The sequence below is a fragment of the Pinus tabuliformis genome, chromosome X, assembly GCF_031772625.1.
Source record: "Pinus tabuliformis cultivar Carrire ecotype Pingquan chromosome X, CPIR1, whole genome shotgun sequence".
In the NCBI taxonomy this organism is placed as follows: domain Eukaryota; kingdom Viridiplantae; phylum Streptophyta; class Pinopsida; order Pinales; family Pinaceae; genus Pinus; species Pinus tabuliformis.
This window is the reverse complement of record NC_142308.1, coordinates 1,636,440,981-1,636,457,587: the sequence shown is the minus strand read 5'-3', so window position 1 is coordinate 1,636,457,587 and position 16,607 is coordinate 1,636,440,981. Positions and strand designations below refer to the sequence as shown.

Sequence of the window (16,607 nt, the reverse complement as noted above, 5' to 3'; positions counted from 1 at the left end):
AATAATTATGCAGTTTCATATTTCTGGCAGTGTATCTCAATCCATGAGAGATTGTGCCCTGAAGATATCTCAGAAGATTCTTGGCACCAATCCAATGAGGCTCAACCAAATATGAGCTCACCATGCTAACTGCAAAACATATGTCCAGACAGAAGTTCACAAAGAACATCAACGTGAATGAGTTTATGAAACTCAGAGGCATTTCTCAAATCTGGTCCGACATCACTACCATATAACTTCTGAAAGTTAAGATCCTCGAGGTAGTCACAGGCTTGTAGTTTATCATTCCATATCCAGAATCCAACTCCCTCTTACTTCTGTAGATGAGAGGGTCTGCACCTGTCAGAAATAGGTCATCCTCATAAGGTGCTGGTATGAGAGGTCTATCATCCATAACCTTCAAACAATGGTTTGGATCGGCTTCACTGTGAGTGAATCTCAGCTTCATCAGACAACTATCAATCCTCTCATATTAGGTCCGAGGTGTTTTACTTCAAGTCATAGTGGGCTTTCTTCCACCTGCATACATGAGATTCCTGATCATGAATCTCAAACTCGGGTTGTTCCAAACTTGTGGACCTGCTACATAAGGGGAATGGTCCCCTTTTAAGGATTTTCCTTTGGTACATCTCAGACCTATACTTTCATGCTCCTTTTGAATTCAAGCATTCCTGTCACCATCTGGCTTATAGACCTTTGGTGCTATGTGTGAATGGACATGGTCCCCAGTGGACTTCCTGCAACCTAAACTCAAAAACATCTTTGAAAATTATATTTCCAAACACGTACCTTTCCATCGATGAGTGCCACCCTGAAACCTTTGACTTCCATTCGCTGAAATGGACACCAGGTTCTTCTTGCGATTAGGTACATAAAAGAGCTTTTGTAAATGAATTGAGTTACCCTCATTCAGTTGAGGGATAACATTCCCTACACCCTTTCCGGGATAGGTGGCATCGGCTCCAAGTATAATCCCACGGTTTTTTCCATCTCTACGAAATGAGGGAGTGCACCAATCTATTCGATGAAGTGCCTTTAAGCACTACAATCAATAAGCCAGATTCCTAAAGAATCTGAAGGAGAGGGCCAATACAGGATAACAACATTTGATTCTACATACCAGGGGTTCCTTGCTTTCTTTGAAGAGTCAACCATTTCCATGATGACCTGTGTTGTCGCACGAATTGACACGACAACGCTCAGACCGGGGGCTGTCACTCTGATCCCCGATCCCTCCGTTTAAGCCCGTCTCCCGCGGCTAAGGGGGGTAGACCCTGCGAGATAGTGAAGACCAACTGCCAAACAGTTGTGTGGGAGACACGATACACGATATGATAAGCACTAGATGGATTTAGAGATTTAATAGAACAGTGCCTTGTGGAGTCAATGTTTAAATGATTACTTTTTAAATGATAAAGAAACATGGACCATGAACAGCAACCATCTATCATCAGCTAAATCATGCGACCAAAACGATATTCGGCAACTGAAAGCTTTGAAGAGATAAATGCCTTAAACCACCATGAGCATCATGAATTATTAACCAGACATTGGATTTCGTGTTTCGACTTGAAAATTTCAGATCTCAGCATGAAAGATATATCGCGAAAGCAACTGAAACTGGCAAAATGATTTTCCACAAAATTTTTATTTTATTTTTTATTTTTAATTTTTTTTTTTTAAATTTTTTAAATCTTTTTTAAATTTTTATTTTTCAATGTTATGGAAATTAAAAATAAATCTAAAAAAAATTTAAAATTCTAAAACTAATCTAATTTTAAAACTAAACTAAACAAAAAATTAAATTAAAATTAAAAAAAAATGTAACAAAAATATTTTTATTTTTTATGTTTTTTTATAACAAAATTTAAAACATAAATCAAAATCTAAAATCTAACTATAGCATAAAACTAACACTAACAGCTATCTAAAACATTAAAAACTAATCACATAAAATAAAATAACTAAACAAAAACTAAAATACAAAACATTTTTATGATTTTTTCATTTTTATAAATCTATGAAATCAAAATCTTAACAAATACGTGACTTTCTAAACAAATTTAAAATCTATTCACAATCTACACTAACCTAAAACGAATTACGATTTACAAAACCTAACTAAAACGAAACGTAAGTCAAAAAGAAAAATGCGCTTTCAGAACTGAACCATCTACGCATTAGGAAAAGGCCGCAGAGAAATTTCGATGAGGTATGGTGACGGCGGCAAGGTAAAACGAAGGAATCGATTTGACCTGCTGAAAATACCTGGACGGATAGACTTGACTGCACAGAATAGCCAGAACCAAAATCGACTTACCTGCGTCCTCTGGCCTTGTTTGCTCCAGCGATGGATCATATCATTAAAGAAAAACGACTGAAGATAAACGACGGGCTCGATGGAGCTGTGGCACGACGGACAGAGAAGTATGAGGCAGCACCCGCGCGGAAGGATCTGAGGATTTCGACTTGCGTCCTGATGTTGAACGATACCTGATATTAAGATTTCTCATACAATCGACTGATCAACTGATACAGCGTCCCAATACCCTATGCAGATACAGCAAGAAGATACGCCGGCGGGTCTGGATGATTCAATGGCAATCGACGAAATAAAAACTAATTCTTTTCTCGTTTTTTTGCAGGTATCTCGCCCTTCATTTTTTTTTCTGCAGGTATCTCGTCTGTATTAACGAGGAGCTTGACGGCTGGAGTAATAATCATTCAACGCAGAACCAGCAACGTCTTTGTGGTGTTAATCCTGAGTGATGGCTGTGGTTTCCAGCTCCCGACGGCGGATAGAACAGCATGAATATGCAGGTGTCTCACCAGAACCTCATCAATCACCGTTTGAGGCGGCAGCTGGTTTAAAAAAATTCTCCACTTGATGCTCACAGAATAACACAAATCGATATTCACATTGATATTGCTCAAATCAGTGAAGATTAAGGCAGGCAGCACGATTTCGTTAAGCAAATCAATGAAAACCTCGCAACTGCAAACACAAGAAAACAAAGCCCTGATGATATACGCTTCAAACCCAAAACTGAAAATCCCAATGGAAACTGCAAAAAATAAATTTAAAACCCTAGATCAGAAAAATTTGAAACCCTAGATCAACTAATTTAATGTACAAATTATGGCCCCTGAAATGCCAGATTTAGCAATAACAGCAGTAATGTTTTCAATATATCAGAAATTTTTGAACTTCACTGTGAACAGAAAGAAAATCTCTCAATATAAAATAGAAAAGAAACTTTAAATGATTAACCCAGGGAACAATCAGCTGGGCTTTGCACAAAAAGTGCTTGCGGGAGTTGGCTGGTTCAGCCGAGAACTTCCCCGAACGCCCACAAAATTTCCTTCAAAAAATGTTTCCCTGCACATCTCAAGCAACCATCAGCAAAGAGAGAGAGAAAGCTGCTAGATCTCAGGAAATAATGGAGATACCTGCCATTATTTCAGAAACCCTAGCAACCCTCAAACCCTAGCAGGTGAACAAGATACCTGTGCTCACACTACTCTAAAAACAAGCTATGATTAATGGCTGAAAACTGAAATATGCAGAAAATTAAAGATCTCACAGCAATTCCAGAGAGCAACACCAACACGATTTGGACCCCAAAGTCTTTTTATTAACCAGAAAATCAGATTACAAGAGAGCTTTTTCAGTACAGACTCACAGATCAGATGATCTCAAATGACTCCCTAAGACCCTATATAAAGGAAATGATCCTAACGGCTAGTTCGAGTGATCCATGTAGAAATGATCTCGACCGTTGATGAGGATCAAGACATCTCTTGATCTCATCCGTCGATTTATTAACTTAAAATATTATTATTTTATTAGTTAGGGTTTTTGCTCCATTTTATAATTTTTATTTATTTTTTATTATTTTATTATTTTTATTCATTTTTTAATTCATTTTAAAATGGATCACTGAACTAAGCCTTCGGAGACATCACCTAGGACCTAGGATTTAGGACTCATGAGGGGATTTAAAACATTTCTCGACCCTCAGGACACATTACATCATGACTTTTACAAAATTACATCTTAAGGGACAAACTCATTTAATACAGACCCTCACAAAACACCCAGTTCTGCGACACAACTATAATCTAGCAGATTAACTCACTAGGATTCTCCTAAAGTTCTAATGACAAAATCCATCCCGGCTTTGGGGTCAGGTTTGAAGGAAAACTCTGCCGATCCATGGATCGGTGAGACAAAAAACCTTCCGGGACATAGATTATCATAGAAAGTTAGGTCCACCTAGGCAATTTTACATACATGACTCTGATCTGCTTAGATTATTTACAATTCATACATGCAGACTGGGTTTACAAAAAAAAGATCAAGTTGCTGATGATGGCAGGATGGCACGGACATGCTGATCAGGTGCTGCTTCTTTCTGTCAAGAAAAAACGGGGTGCACTGCATGGGTAGTTGACCAGTAGGGGTCAACATCTGGCTCTACTTGGGGACACGTTGCTGCTTGCAGGAATGTGAGAATCCAGAATCTGCATCCATACAACACAAAAATAAGTAGCGTCCATCCAAAAATCAGCATATACGTTAAGCACAGGAAAGATAGAAGCTCTTCATTTATTGACTATCTAATAACATGAAAAGTAAATCTAATCCTAAAAACAGAAATGAAATGCTGAAAAGACAAGGAGTAGGGATAGAAATACAATACAAAAGATGCCCCATGGCATCAGATGTGTTCAATATAGTGCATACTGAGCATTTGCCTGCTTTCAGGCAAATCTGTCGGCTGCTTGTCGGATGTGCCATGTCCAATTTTGCATATGGTAGGACTCTTTCCTATCCGAAAATCAAGCTGCTCGCGGCCGTCTGATGCATGAAATCTTCGTCTAATCTTCTTTCTCTTACGCTTCTTCTTTCTGGCAGGATGAATTACTGATGATTAGGAACTTTGTGTTTCGAAACTATCAGATGAAGTGTGTAAGATATGCATGCTAAGTCTTTTTGTGTCTTGCATCTGATTTTTATCGTTTTTAAGCTTATCTGGATCACCTTCAATTATCCACTTAATGACCTCCTCATAGTAAGATGGAACTTGTTGCAGCAAATGAGAAGGCTCCTGGTTTCTCTTATCATCTGACCATTGTTGAATCTTTTGAACTTGTATTCTAATGGCATCCATCTGACTAGAGCATTCATCCCTTATAGCGCTGATTTGCATGGCATGGTTTTCTTGCATGTGTTTTATTACCTTATCATTCTTTTCCTCTATGTCCATCAAGCGATGTTGCATGAAATTTATTTCTTCTTTATGATTCGCTTGCATGTCAGCCAACTGATTGTTATGATTGAATGTCATAGAGTCAATCTCCCTATCATGATCAGCTTTCATGGTCACCATAATTTCCTCTAAGACTGACATCTTGCTTTGCATGCTTCTAATTTCTGTTTCATATTTAATTTTCATGGCCTCAATTTCCTTAGCATGCTGATTTTGAGTGACCTCCAACTCTCTATTACGTTTCTCCAGGTGAGTGCATAAAGTTTTCACATCATTGACATAATTAGTTTGATTGATTTCCATATTTCTTACCAGCATCATTAGATCTCGTATAATTTGCTTTTGCTCTTCTTTTTCATTGTCATTTGTCCCTGGTTTTTTACTATCATGAACTTGATCTGCAATATTTTCGGTGGATGACACATTTTGCCATGAAGAATCGTCCTGGGATCTTTCAGCTGGACCTCCTATCAAATTACTTACATTCTGTTGCACAATTTTGGAGGAAGAAGGCAAGCTGTTTGGATAACCATATCTATCTTCAAAAGCATTGATAATATCAGCCAAAGAAGAGAAAGAATCCTTAGGAAAATTGTTAAACCAATTCAAAGCATCATCTTCTAAAGAAAGGACAAATAGACGCATTTTGATATCACCATGATGAAACTGAGGGGGTCTGCAATATATGATCATGAAGCGAATAAACAAGTCAATATGCCTTTTAGCAGCGATTGGATCACCATCTGAAAAAATAGGCAATTCAGGAAGGGCCTCCTCCGGAAAATCATGGAGACGGTGAGTAAAACGACATGGTTTAAATGAATAATTCATGATGAACAATAAGGGATGATAGAACTAGATCTTTGCTCAAGAAAATCAAAAGATGAAAGAAGTGGAGTCGCCACTTGAACAACAAATCTGATTCTAAGATCCGAGAAGCAATCAACAAACAGATATGCGGTAGACTTCTTGTCTGGGAAAAATAAGAAAAATGGAGTCGCCACCCAAACAGGAAACAAACCCAAGAGGTACTGCTGATACGTGATGAAAAGATGCCAAAATATTGAATCTGCCAGCTCAACTGAGAGATGAGAAAGATGAGAAGATGAATGATTGTCGTTTGAAACACCGAGAAAAAGTATCCCCGGCAACGGCGCCAAAAATGTTGTCGCGCGAATTGACACGACAATGCTCAGACCGGGGGCTGTCACTCTGATCCCCGATCCCTCCGTTTAAGCCCGTCTCCCGCGGCTAAGGGGGGTAGACCCTGCGAGATAGTGAAGACCAATTGCCAAACAGTTGTGTGGGAGACACGATACACGATATGATAAGTACTAGATGGATTTAGAGATTTAATAGACCAGTGCCTTGTGGAGTCAATGTTTAAATGATTACTTTTTAAATGATAAAGAAACATGGACCATGAACAGCAACCATCTATCATCAGCGAAATCATGCGACCAAAACGATATCCGGCAACTGAAAGCTTTGAAGAGATAAATGCCTTAAACCACCATGAGCATCATGAATTATTAACCAGACATTGGATTTCGTGTTTCGACTTGAAAATTTCAGATCTCAGCATGAAAGATATATCGCGAAAGCAACTGAAACTGGCAAAATGATTTTCCACAAAATTTTTATTTTTATTTATTTATTTATTTTTTAAATTTTTTAAATCTTTTTTAAATTTTTATTTTTCAATGTTATGGAAATTAAAAATAAATCTAAAAAAAATTTAAAATTCTAAAACTAATCTAATTTTAAAACTAAACTAAACAAAAAATTAAATTAAAATTAAAAAATCTAACAAAAACATTTTTATTTTTTATATTTTTTTATAACAAAATTTAAAACATAAATCAAAATCTAAAATCTAACTATAGCATAAAACTAACGCTAACATCTAACTAATATCTAAAACATTAAAAACTAATCACATAAAATAAAATAACTAAACAAAAACTAAAATACAAAACATTTTTATGATTTTTTCATTTTTATAAATCTATGAAATCAAAATCTAACAAATACGTGACTTTCTAAACAAATTTAAAATCTATTCACAATCTACACTAACCTAAAACGAATTACGATTTACAAAACCTAACTAAAACGAAGCGTAAGTCAAAAAGAAAAATGCGCTTTCAGAACTGAACCATCTACGCATTAGGAAAAGGCCGCAGAGAAATTTCGATGAGGTATGGTGACGGCGGCAAGGTAAAACGAAGGAATCGATTTGACCTGCTGAAAATACCTGGACGGATAGACTTGACTGCACAGAATAGCCAGAACCAAAATCGACTTACCTGCGTCCTCTGGCCTTGTTTGCTCCAGCGATGGATCATATCATTAAAGAAAAACGACGGGCTCGATGGAGCTGTGGCACGACGGACAGAGCAGTATGAGGCAGCACCCGCGCGGAAGGATCTGAGGATTTCGACTTGCGTCCTGATGTTGAACGATACCTGATATTAAGATTTCTCATACAATCGACTGATCAACTGATACAGCGTCCCAATACCCTATGCAGATACAGCAAGAAGATACGCCGGCGGGTCTGGATGATTCAATGGAAATCGACGAAATAAAAACTAATTCTTTTCTCGTTTGTTTGCAGGTATCTCGCCCTTCATTTTTTTTTCTGCAGGTATCTCGTCTGTATTAACGAGGAGCTTGACGGCTGGAGTAATAATCATTCAACGCAGAACCAACAACGTCTTTGTGGTGTTAATCCTGAGTGATGGCTGTGGTTTCCAGCTCCCGACGGCGGATAGAACAGCATGAATATGTAGGTGTCTCACCAGAACCTCATCAATCACCGTTTGAGGCGGCAGCTGGTTTAAAAAAATTCTCCACTTGATGCTCACAGAATAACACAAATCGATATTCACATTGATATTGCTCAAATCAGTGAAGATTAAGGCAGGCAGCACGATTTCATTAAGCAAATCAATGAAAACCTCGCAACTGCAAACACAAGAAAACAAAGCCCTGATGATATACGCTTCAAACCCAAAACTGAAAATCCCAATGGAAACTGCAAAAAATAAATTTAAAACCCTAGATCAGAAAAATTTGAAACCCTAGATCAGCTAATTTAATGTACAAATTATGGCCCCTGAAATGCCAGATTTAGCAATAACAGCAGTAATGTTTTCAATATATCAGAAATTTTTGAACTTCACTGTGAACAGAAAGAAAATCTCTCAATGTAAAACAGAAAAGAAACTTTAAATGATTAACCCAGGGAACAATCAGCTGGGCTCTGCACAGAAAGTGCTTGTGGGAGTTGGCTGGTTCAACCGAGAACTTCCCCGAACGCCCACAAAATTTCTTTCAAAAAATGTTTCCCTGCACATCTCAAGCAACCATCAGCAAAGAGAGAGAGAAAGCTGCTAGATCTCAGGAAATAATGGAGATACCTGCCATTATTTCAGAAACCCTAGCAACCCTCAAACCCTAGCAGGTGAACAAGATACCTGTGCTCACACTACTCTAAAAACAAGCTATGATTAATGGCTGAAAACTGAAATATGCAGAAAATTAAAGATCTCACAGCAATTCCAGAGAGCAACACCAACACGATTTGGACCCCAAAGTCTTTTTATTAACCAGAAAATCAGATTACAAGAGAGCTTTTTCAGTATAGACCCACAGATCAGATGATCTCAAATGACTCCCTAAGACCCTATATAAAGGAAATGATCCTAACGGCTAGTTCGAGTGATCCATGTAGAAATGATCTCGACCGTTGATGAGGATCAAGACATCTCTTGATCTCATCCATCGATTTATTAACTTAAAATATTATTATTTTATTAGTTAGGGTTTTTGCTCCATTTTATAATTTTTATTTATTTTTTATTATTTTATTATTTTTATTCATTTTTTAATTCATTTTAAAATGGATCACTGAACTAAGCCTTCGGAGACATCACCTAGGACCTAGGATTTAGGACTCATGAGGGGATTTAAAACATTTCTCGACCCTCAGAACACATTACATCATGACTTTTACAAAATTACATCTTAAGGGACAAACTCATTTAATACAGACCCTCACAAAACACCCAGTTCTGCGACACAACTATAATCTAGTAGATTAACTCACTAGGATTCTCCTAAAGTTCTAATGACAAAATCCATCCCGACTTTGGGGTCCGGTTTGAAGGAAAACTCTGCCGATCCATGGATCGGTGAGACGAAAAACCTTCCGGGACATAGATTATCATAGAAAGTTAGGTCCACCTAGGCAATTTTACATACATGACTCTGATCTGCTTAGATTATTTACAATTCATACATGCAGACTGGGTTTACAAAAAAAAGATCAAGTTGCTGATGATGGCAGGATGGCACGGACATGCTGATCAGGTGCTGCTTCTTTCTGTCAAGAAAAAACGGGGTGCACTGCATGGGTAGTTGACCAGTAGGGGTCAACAACCTGCATTACCTGTCATTCCTTTGATCATTGAAGATGTCCCTGGAATGATTGTTATCTTCATCAAGAGATGTGTGCCATTTGGACACTCCTTCGCATAATGGCTAAACTTATCGCAACCAAGGCATCTGCCTTTCCTTCCACCCTTAGATCCGAACTCCTCAATGAAGTGATCTTAAGGTAGGCCATCAGAAACTTCCGTTGTGCCATTCCGATAATATTCTTTTCTTTGACATCACCCTTGGTGAATAAGAAGAGGGATGAGGAACCCATTGACCCTATTGTCCCGTCCCAACTGTCTTCGGTGATTGCTCTTTCACTCTAGATTGGGCATTGTCTTCACCTCAGCTCTGATACCATGTTAATTTTAGGTATGTTCTATGCTAGAACAATTTATTTTAATTTTCATAGTTAGCTCAATATCTTTTCCAGATTAGCAATCACATCAACATTAAAGTAAATTGTAGATAGTATAAATATAAATTGCAGAAGACAAGCCAAGACAAGAGGACACAAGATATGGTGCTAGCCAGGGACAAACCCCAATGTGGGGAAACCCGTGATAAATTCTTCTTCTATGTTCTTTAGTAGATCAGCAGAGAGAGAGATAGTACATATACATCAGAAGTCAACACTTTTACTTGACAAGATAAGAGCGGATATCTTCACCTTGAAGATGACATAATGAGGTTGCAGATCTGATGACAAGGACAACAGATCTAAACTTAGGTGACGACATATTTCTTCAAGGTGATCCCATTACCATACTGCCTCCAACCATGCTACATCCAATCATGTTGCATCTTCCAGAATGCTGTCCTTTTCCTGTAGTACTAGCTGTCACTGCTATATGAGCTGGTGCATCAAGCTTCAGTGCATCCTTGATACAGTCATGATCTAAGTTGAGGTTTCAGTACTGCCATATTTGCAAGACTGATTTGTGTAACCCTTGACACAATCTATGCTGCTGGCTATGACCTGTGGCCTAGCCCAGCAGCAAGTAACGTCTACACACAGTACCCAGCTATCTTTATCCTTGAACAACAATGTCTTCCAATCTTCTCCTGAGAGATCTTCTTAGACAAGCTTGTTTTACCTTCTCTCTGAGGCTGCACTATTTCTTCATTGTAGTTCTGCCCTTCAAGAACCATGTCAACATGCCCATCACAGATCTTAAGTGAGTCACGCTGTCACCTACAAATGGTGATTGCGTCCTCATGCCGAGAAGCATCACTTCAATTGAGTGCCCAGATCACACGATGTCAGATCTACTTCGCCAGCTCACATGCTGCTTGCTCTAGGCTACCCGATCCACTCGGCTAGATCACACACTACTTGATCTACGTTGCCTGATTTACGTTGCCAGATCCCACGCTGTGCCAGTGGCATCATCTGCGGCTGCGGCTGCAGCATCATCTACGGCTGCGGCATCATCTGCGGCTGCGGCATCACTTCGGCTGCGGCATCACTGCGGCGCGACATCATCTGTGGCTACGACATCATTTGTGGATGCGGCATCATCTACGGCTGGGGCATCATCTGTGGCTGCGACATCATCTGCGTCTGCGGCATCTTCTATGACTGCGGCATCATCTGTGGCTGTGGCATCATCTGCGGCTGCGGCATCATCTGCGGCTGCGGCATCATCTGCGGCTACGGCTGGGGCACATCTGAACTGCAGCTAGGGCATCATACACTTAGCCCATAGTACTCTTTAGTGTCTCTCCTTCACCAAAAACCCAAGACGTGGAGAGGAGGAGATCACATGAGGAGTGTGTGTATAAATGACTTCAAGTCCTCTCCTATTTATACTAAAATGTAGATGATGAATAGACATAACTATTGGGCTCCTGAGCCTACATAAGATGCTGGCCGACTTGACAATTTGTCTTGTAACACAAATAAATTCATAACTCCATGAATACTTGTCAGAATCGGATGATCTTTAGATCAATCTTACACCTCTTGATGAGAGGGATCCAAAAAAAATATAAGTAGCCATAAATAAGATGACCCACATGGAGTTTGGCCCTAGTTGCCAATTTTAAAAATTAGCCTCCGGAGGCTCTGCGACACCCACGTTGGCTCTCTCTGGCACTGCACAACTCTTGGTTTTCTCTGTGTGGCCTTTGGCTGCCTTTGCGTGGCCTCTAGCTGACTCTGCGTCAACCCTCTCCCGGATTCTGCGCTGATGCTCCAGGTACCCTCTCTGCTTCTGTATTCACTGCCCCTCAGTTGCAACTCTAGTCTAGCAAACCATGCCCCCAAAAATCGAAATCTTAATCAACTCAGTGTGTTCTCCAAGTTACCCTCAAGCCTCCTCTTATACTTTTCTTGTTGACAATTCAACCACCGAGATTAAGTCCTTAATCAACATCTAAGATTAGATTTGGCTTGATTCATAACTTTTAGACCATTCTAACTCAGTTTTATATTAATTCACATTAATATTTTATTTTCCCTAAGTTTAGTCTTAGGGACTCCATTAAAAATATTAATTATTTTAATATCTCCCAAACTAGTTAGATTATGCCCAAACCATTTCTGGTCTTGGAGATCTCATGTGTTTTATCCTCTCCACCAATTTCATGGCTAGAGCACATCTGTTGCTACCCCAAATCAACATTATAGTCATTCAAGTTGATTGGTTGGTGAACAGAAGGAAGGGATCATCTCAAGATAAGGACTTATCAAAAGGTGTCTCTTCTAGAGCAAGTGTAACAAAGTTTATCAACAATTGAAAAAGAAAGAAGTGCTAGAAGAAGAAAGTCAAAGTGCCGGAAGGAGGAAGTGCCGAGGAAACAAAGTGCCGGAAGGACTTGACTTGTGCTTGGTGGATATTCAAGTCAGAGGTCTAGGGTCTGGCATTGATCAATAAGAGGCTTCAATAGGAGAAACTTACTAAAAGGTTTTCCTCTCAAGAGAAGAGAGGTTTTGGCCTTGACAAAGAGCCAACATCTTGTGTTCTTGTTCTTATGTTTTGGTAGCAGTTTGATGAAGTACACACACATTCATTAATAATAAGAAGAAGGAGATTAAGCTAACAAGAAAAAGTAAAAAGACTCCACAAATTGTTATCAAGTAATGAAGAATCACACTACACTTATGTGCCCTAGATTCTTCAACAGAGAGGGCTCTCTCGCTGGATCAAACTACTAATCAAAAGGATTGATAGGATATGGATTTTAGACTGGTTATTAAGCTCAAAGGTAGATAATATAAAATTTGATGAAAATGTTGGAAGTGAAGGCCATTGAAGTATAGGATTATAGCACATTAGGGCATGCATGAGCCATCAAGACAACAAAGGCAAGGTAGGCACATATCTTAAGTCAATAGTTGGTTGTAGTATAGCGAAGAATGAGGGAACGCATAAATATTCAGTCACATGTAACAGAGCATAAGGTTATGAATTCTGCTACACAACTTATAACTAAATATTTAGAAGAAACATGACAGAGCAACAAAGAATTCTATCATGAATAAGATCCACCGTTATCTTGAGCATATAGGAATGAATTCAAGACAAAAAATTCAGAAATGATTATTAATTAACATAAGGAAAACACAGACTTAAGACCACACACCATAGAAATATCTGAAATTGATAACAAAGTATGCTTTGAGCTTTTATTAAAATGTATACAGTGTCTCCTCCTCCTCTCAACAATTCTCCATCCCTGTTACATTGAATATTTTGCCTTTAAATACTATTTCGGCCAAAGGCCATATAAATTGCATTTTCATTCATCCTAGTGGATCAAAGGTGCATTTTATCAATGGAAACAACAAGATTCAGGTTAATTACAAGAACAACATTAAGTCAAAAAATCATCTTCATCCTCATCTGCTGTAGTTCTCTGGAGAATCTTGAACTATGGGCCATGGTGCCAAACATCCTACTAAAAATCCTCCTGATGCCTTATCGATCTCCTTCAAGCTTATCAGGCCACTTCCGAATAGTTGAAACCATAAAACAAGGCGGAGTACAAAAGCATGACTGTGGAAGGGATGTAGACGCGTTTGCCTCAACTCCTTTATGCATTTCTTAATTTTGTGACCAGAGGTGACACCAAGGCTTATTCTATCAGATATTTTCTAATTGACGATTCCCAATTGGAGGTGTAACTTTGGTGCACAATACTTCACCTTCGCCGATTGCCGATCACCTTTTGTGCTAATCCCCTTGTCTTGTGTCTCTTCACGTGACCACGTCCCAACCCACTTTTTGGAACCCCTCTCTCGATGATCTCTAATTGACGGTTTCATTTGGTATGCAACACACATCCGCCGATCATCGAACGCCGATATGTGATGTCATCGATGCCACGTCACTGCCACGTGTCAGCCTGTGAGTGTTGACACATGTCACCCAGTTTTGGCCTATTATGACCCCTGAAAATGCCGAATCGGCCTGCCACGTGTCCACAGTACAGCCACGTCATTGCTGACGTCATCCTCCATGTGGCCCTTATCGGAACCAATTGCTGACTGCCACGTGTAGCTAATCGGATCTAGTCTCTGTTTGCCGCGTGTCCTTTATTAGATCCAATCTCTTGCTGACACGCATCCCTTTGGGAGGAGAGAGAAAACTCCCGAACTTTCTTTGGTTTTGCAAGCGATTCCTTTGTTAATTTGTTTTCAGCCCTCCCGACACTTTAACACTATAGGCCTCTTCGTGACACTTTTATCACATATCACAAGTTTTAAAGGTGGTCACCCCTGCGACCTGCGAACGCCGATTTCCAACCCCGCTGATATGCCAATTGCCGCCATCGCTTTATGCTTCGATATGTGATATGTGATGAGCTCTGGACCTTTGAACTACAAGATGTGGGATTTGAAATTGATGATCACCGATTTGCGATATCGACAATCGCTAATTGACGATTTTCTCTAACTTGCACTGTTTGTGTCTCCAAACATCCGACATGCGAGATCTGGGACCCGTACTTAGACATTTTCCTTTGTTTTGTGGGTTTTGAAGAGAAAACATGAATTTGCTCTAACTTTTGACCTAGAAGTCAGTTTGCAGGACTAAATATACCACTGGAAAGTTGCTTCTGAGCACTTTATCATGAAAACACCTGCAAGATCATTTTATAGAAGCTTGACAGGAAAAAAGCCTTCCCAACCTTAGACTGGTTTGATAAATGACCCTTTGAACATGAAAGCCTTTTAGACTATGACACCCAGTGATTCATAGGCTAAACTGACCAAAATGAATAGTGAGAGGCCAACACTACTGATTCCTATTATAGGACTCTAACATCGGCTCCAATGGGGATGGTAGCCTCCCAGTGAGGTGCTAAGAACAAAAAGTAGACTAGTAGCCTAACCATTGGGCAATGGAGTCAACATAAAAAGCTGACTAACAACTGAATAACTTACATAACTGAAAACAACATATCAGCAAAGTGTTAGGGCGTTCTCCTCGGGCTTCAAACCATGATGATAGTTGTCTATTGCTGCTGAAAGTATATACACTATTTGATCACTTGTCTCCAATGTAACCAGTCAAGCAAATGGCTACTTGACTGAATTCTGCTCACAGTTCCCATGAGCAGGCAGAAGGAGAAAAAGAGGGGCAACCCAAAACTCAACTGATCTTGAGAACCAACATCGATAAAGAGTACAAGCTCCCATAACTCTTGCAACATATTGACCATGGGATAATAAAAGTCTTCTACAACAAAAGAATCTTCAGAAACATAACTGGTTACCTTCACTTGAGCACTATGTTCAACAATTTGGCTCTCTTCAACTGAGGCAACCACCTGATCCACAACAGTAATGTGCACATCCATAAGATCCGGGACAACCTGCTCTTCTTCAGCAGACTCTTCATTTTCTGTAACTGGAGGCAGGTCTTCATGTGCAAGAGGCTCTAAAACAACCTCTTCTTTTTCACTGCTCTCCTCTTCTTGATCTGACTCGGTCTGCTGAATTTCTTCATTGACCTCCATCTGATCAGTTTCATCAACAACTTCGAAAGTTGTTACCTGTTGGGAACCTTCATGAATAACCAGGCAACAGACTTCTTATGTTTCTTCCTGAGGAAAAGACAACTCAAGCAAGGCTTCTTCAATTTCATCAGGCATTACATCCTGATCATAGATGCCAATTCCCATGAGCTGAAATAGATCATCTAATTTTCCACAAAATCTTTCTACCCGCACTATAGAAGGATAAGTTTGTTTAAAATTTGTACAAAATGCTGAATAGAAATCCATCAGAGAACATATACTTGCAGCTGACAAACCTTCATACCATAATCTGGCTTTATCCTCTAAGGTTTCCATAAACATTTTCATCAATGAATCCTCATGAAAATGAACTTCAGGTCTACATACATGCATGTGGAATTTAATTAAATATAAAGCAATGTATTCTCCCTTCCCATCTATGAATATTGGGAGATAGGCTGACCAATTAACATGAGGCATAGGATTAAGAAAACTAGGAATACGAGATCTATCCATAGGAGCATACCTGGTATTTGTTCTTGCAGAACCCATTTTGAAAACAATCACCAGTAATTTTGAAAATTACTGACCTTTAACCAATGTAGACATTGTGAACGTTTGATCTTCTAGATCCTTTGAATTTCGGAGTCGCCAAGTGAATGATTCAGCGTTTTCTGTGTCTGACTGTTGTCCACCATTAACAGTCAAATCTGCAACTTGATAATCTTTCTCAAGGAAGATTAACAATTTCGTTCGTTTGCTGAGAACAGCGCCAGAGTGTTAGCACTCTGTAAATCCCTCAAGGATAAGGAAAGGGATCTCAAAGGTAACCACAAACCACTTGTAGGTTAAGGTCCAATCCGCCTAACCTTGGAGAGGGCTCTCTCGCTGGATCAACTATCAATCAAAAAAACTGATAGGATA

General features: G+C 39.2%; 1 protein-coding gene across 5 annotated transcripts in view; it reads left to right on the top strand.

The window, feature by feature from the left end:
* Positions 1 to 16,607, top strand: part of CW7 — a 502,578-nt gene that overhangs the window by 342,999 nt on the left and 142,972 nt on the right. The window lies entirely within an intron of this gene.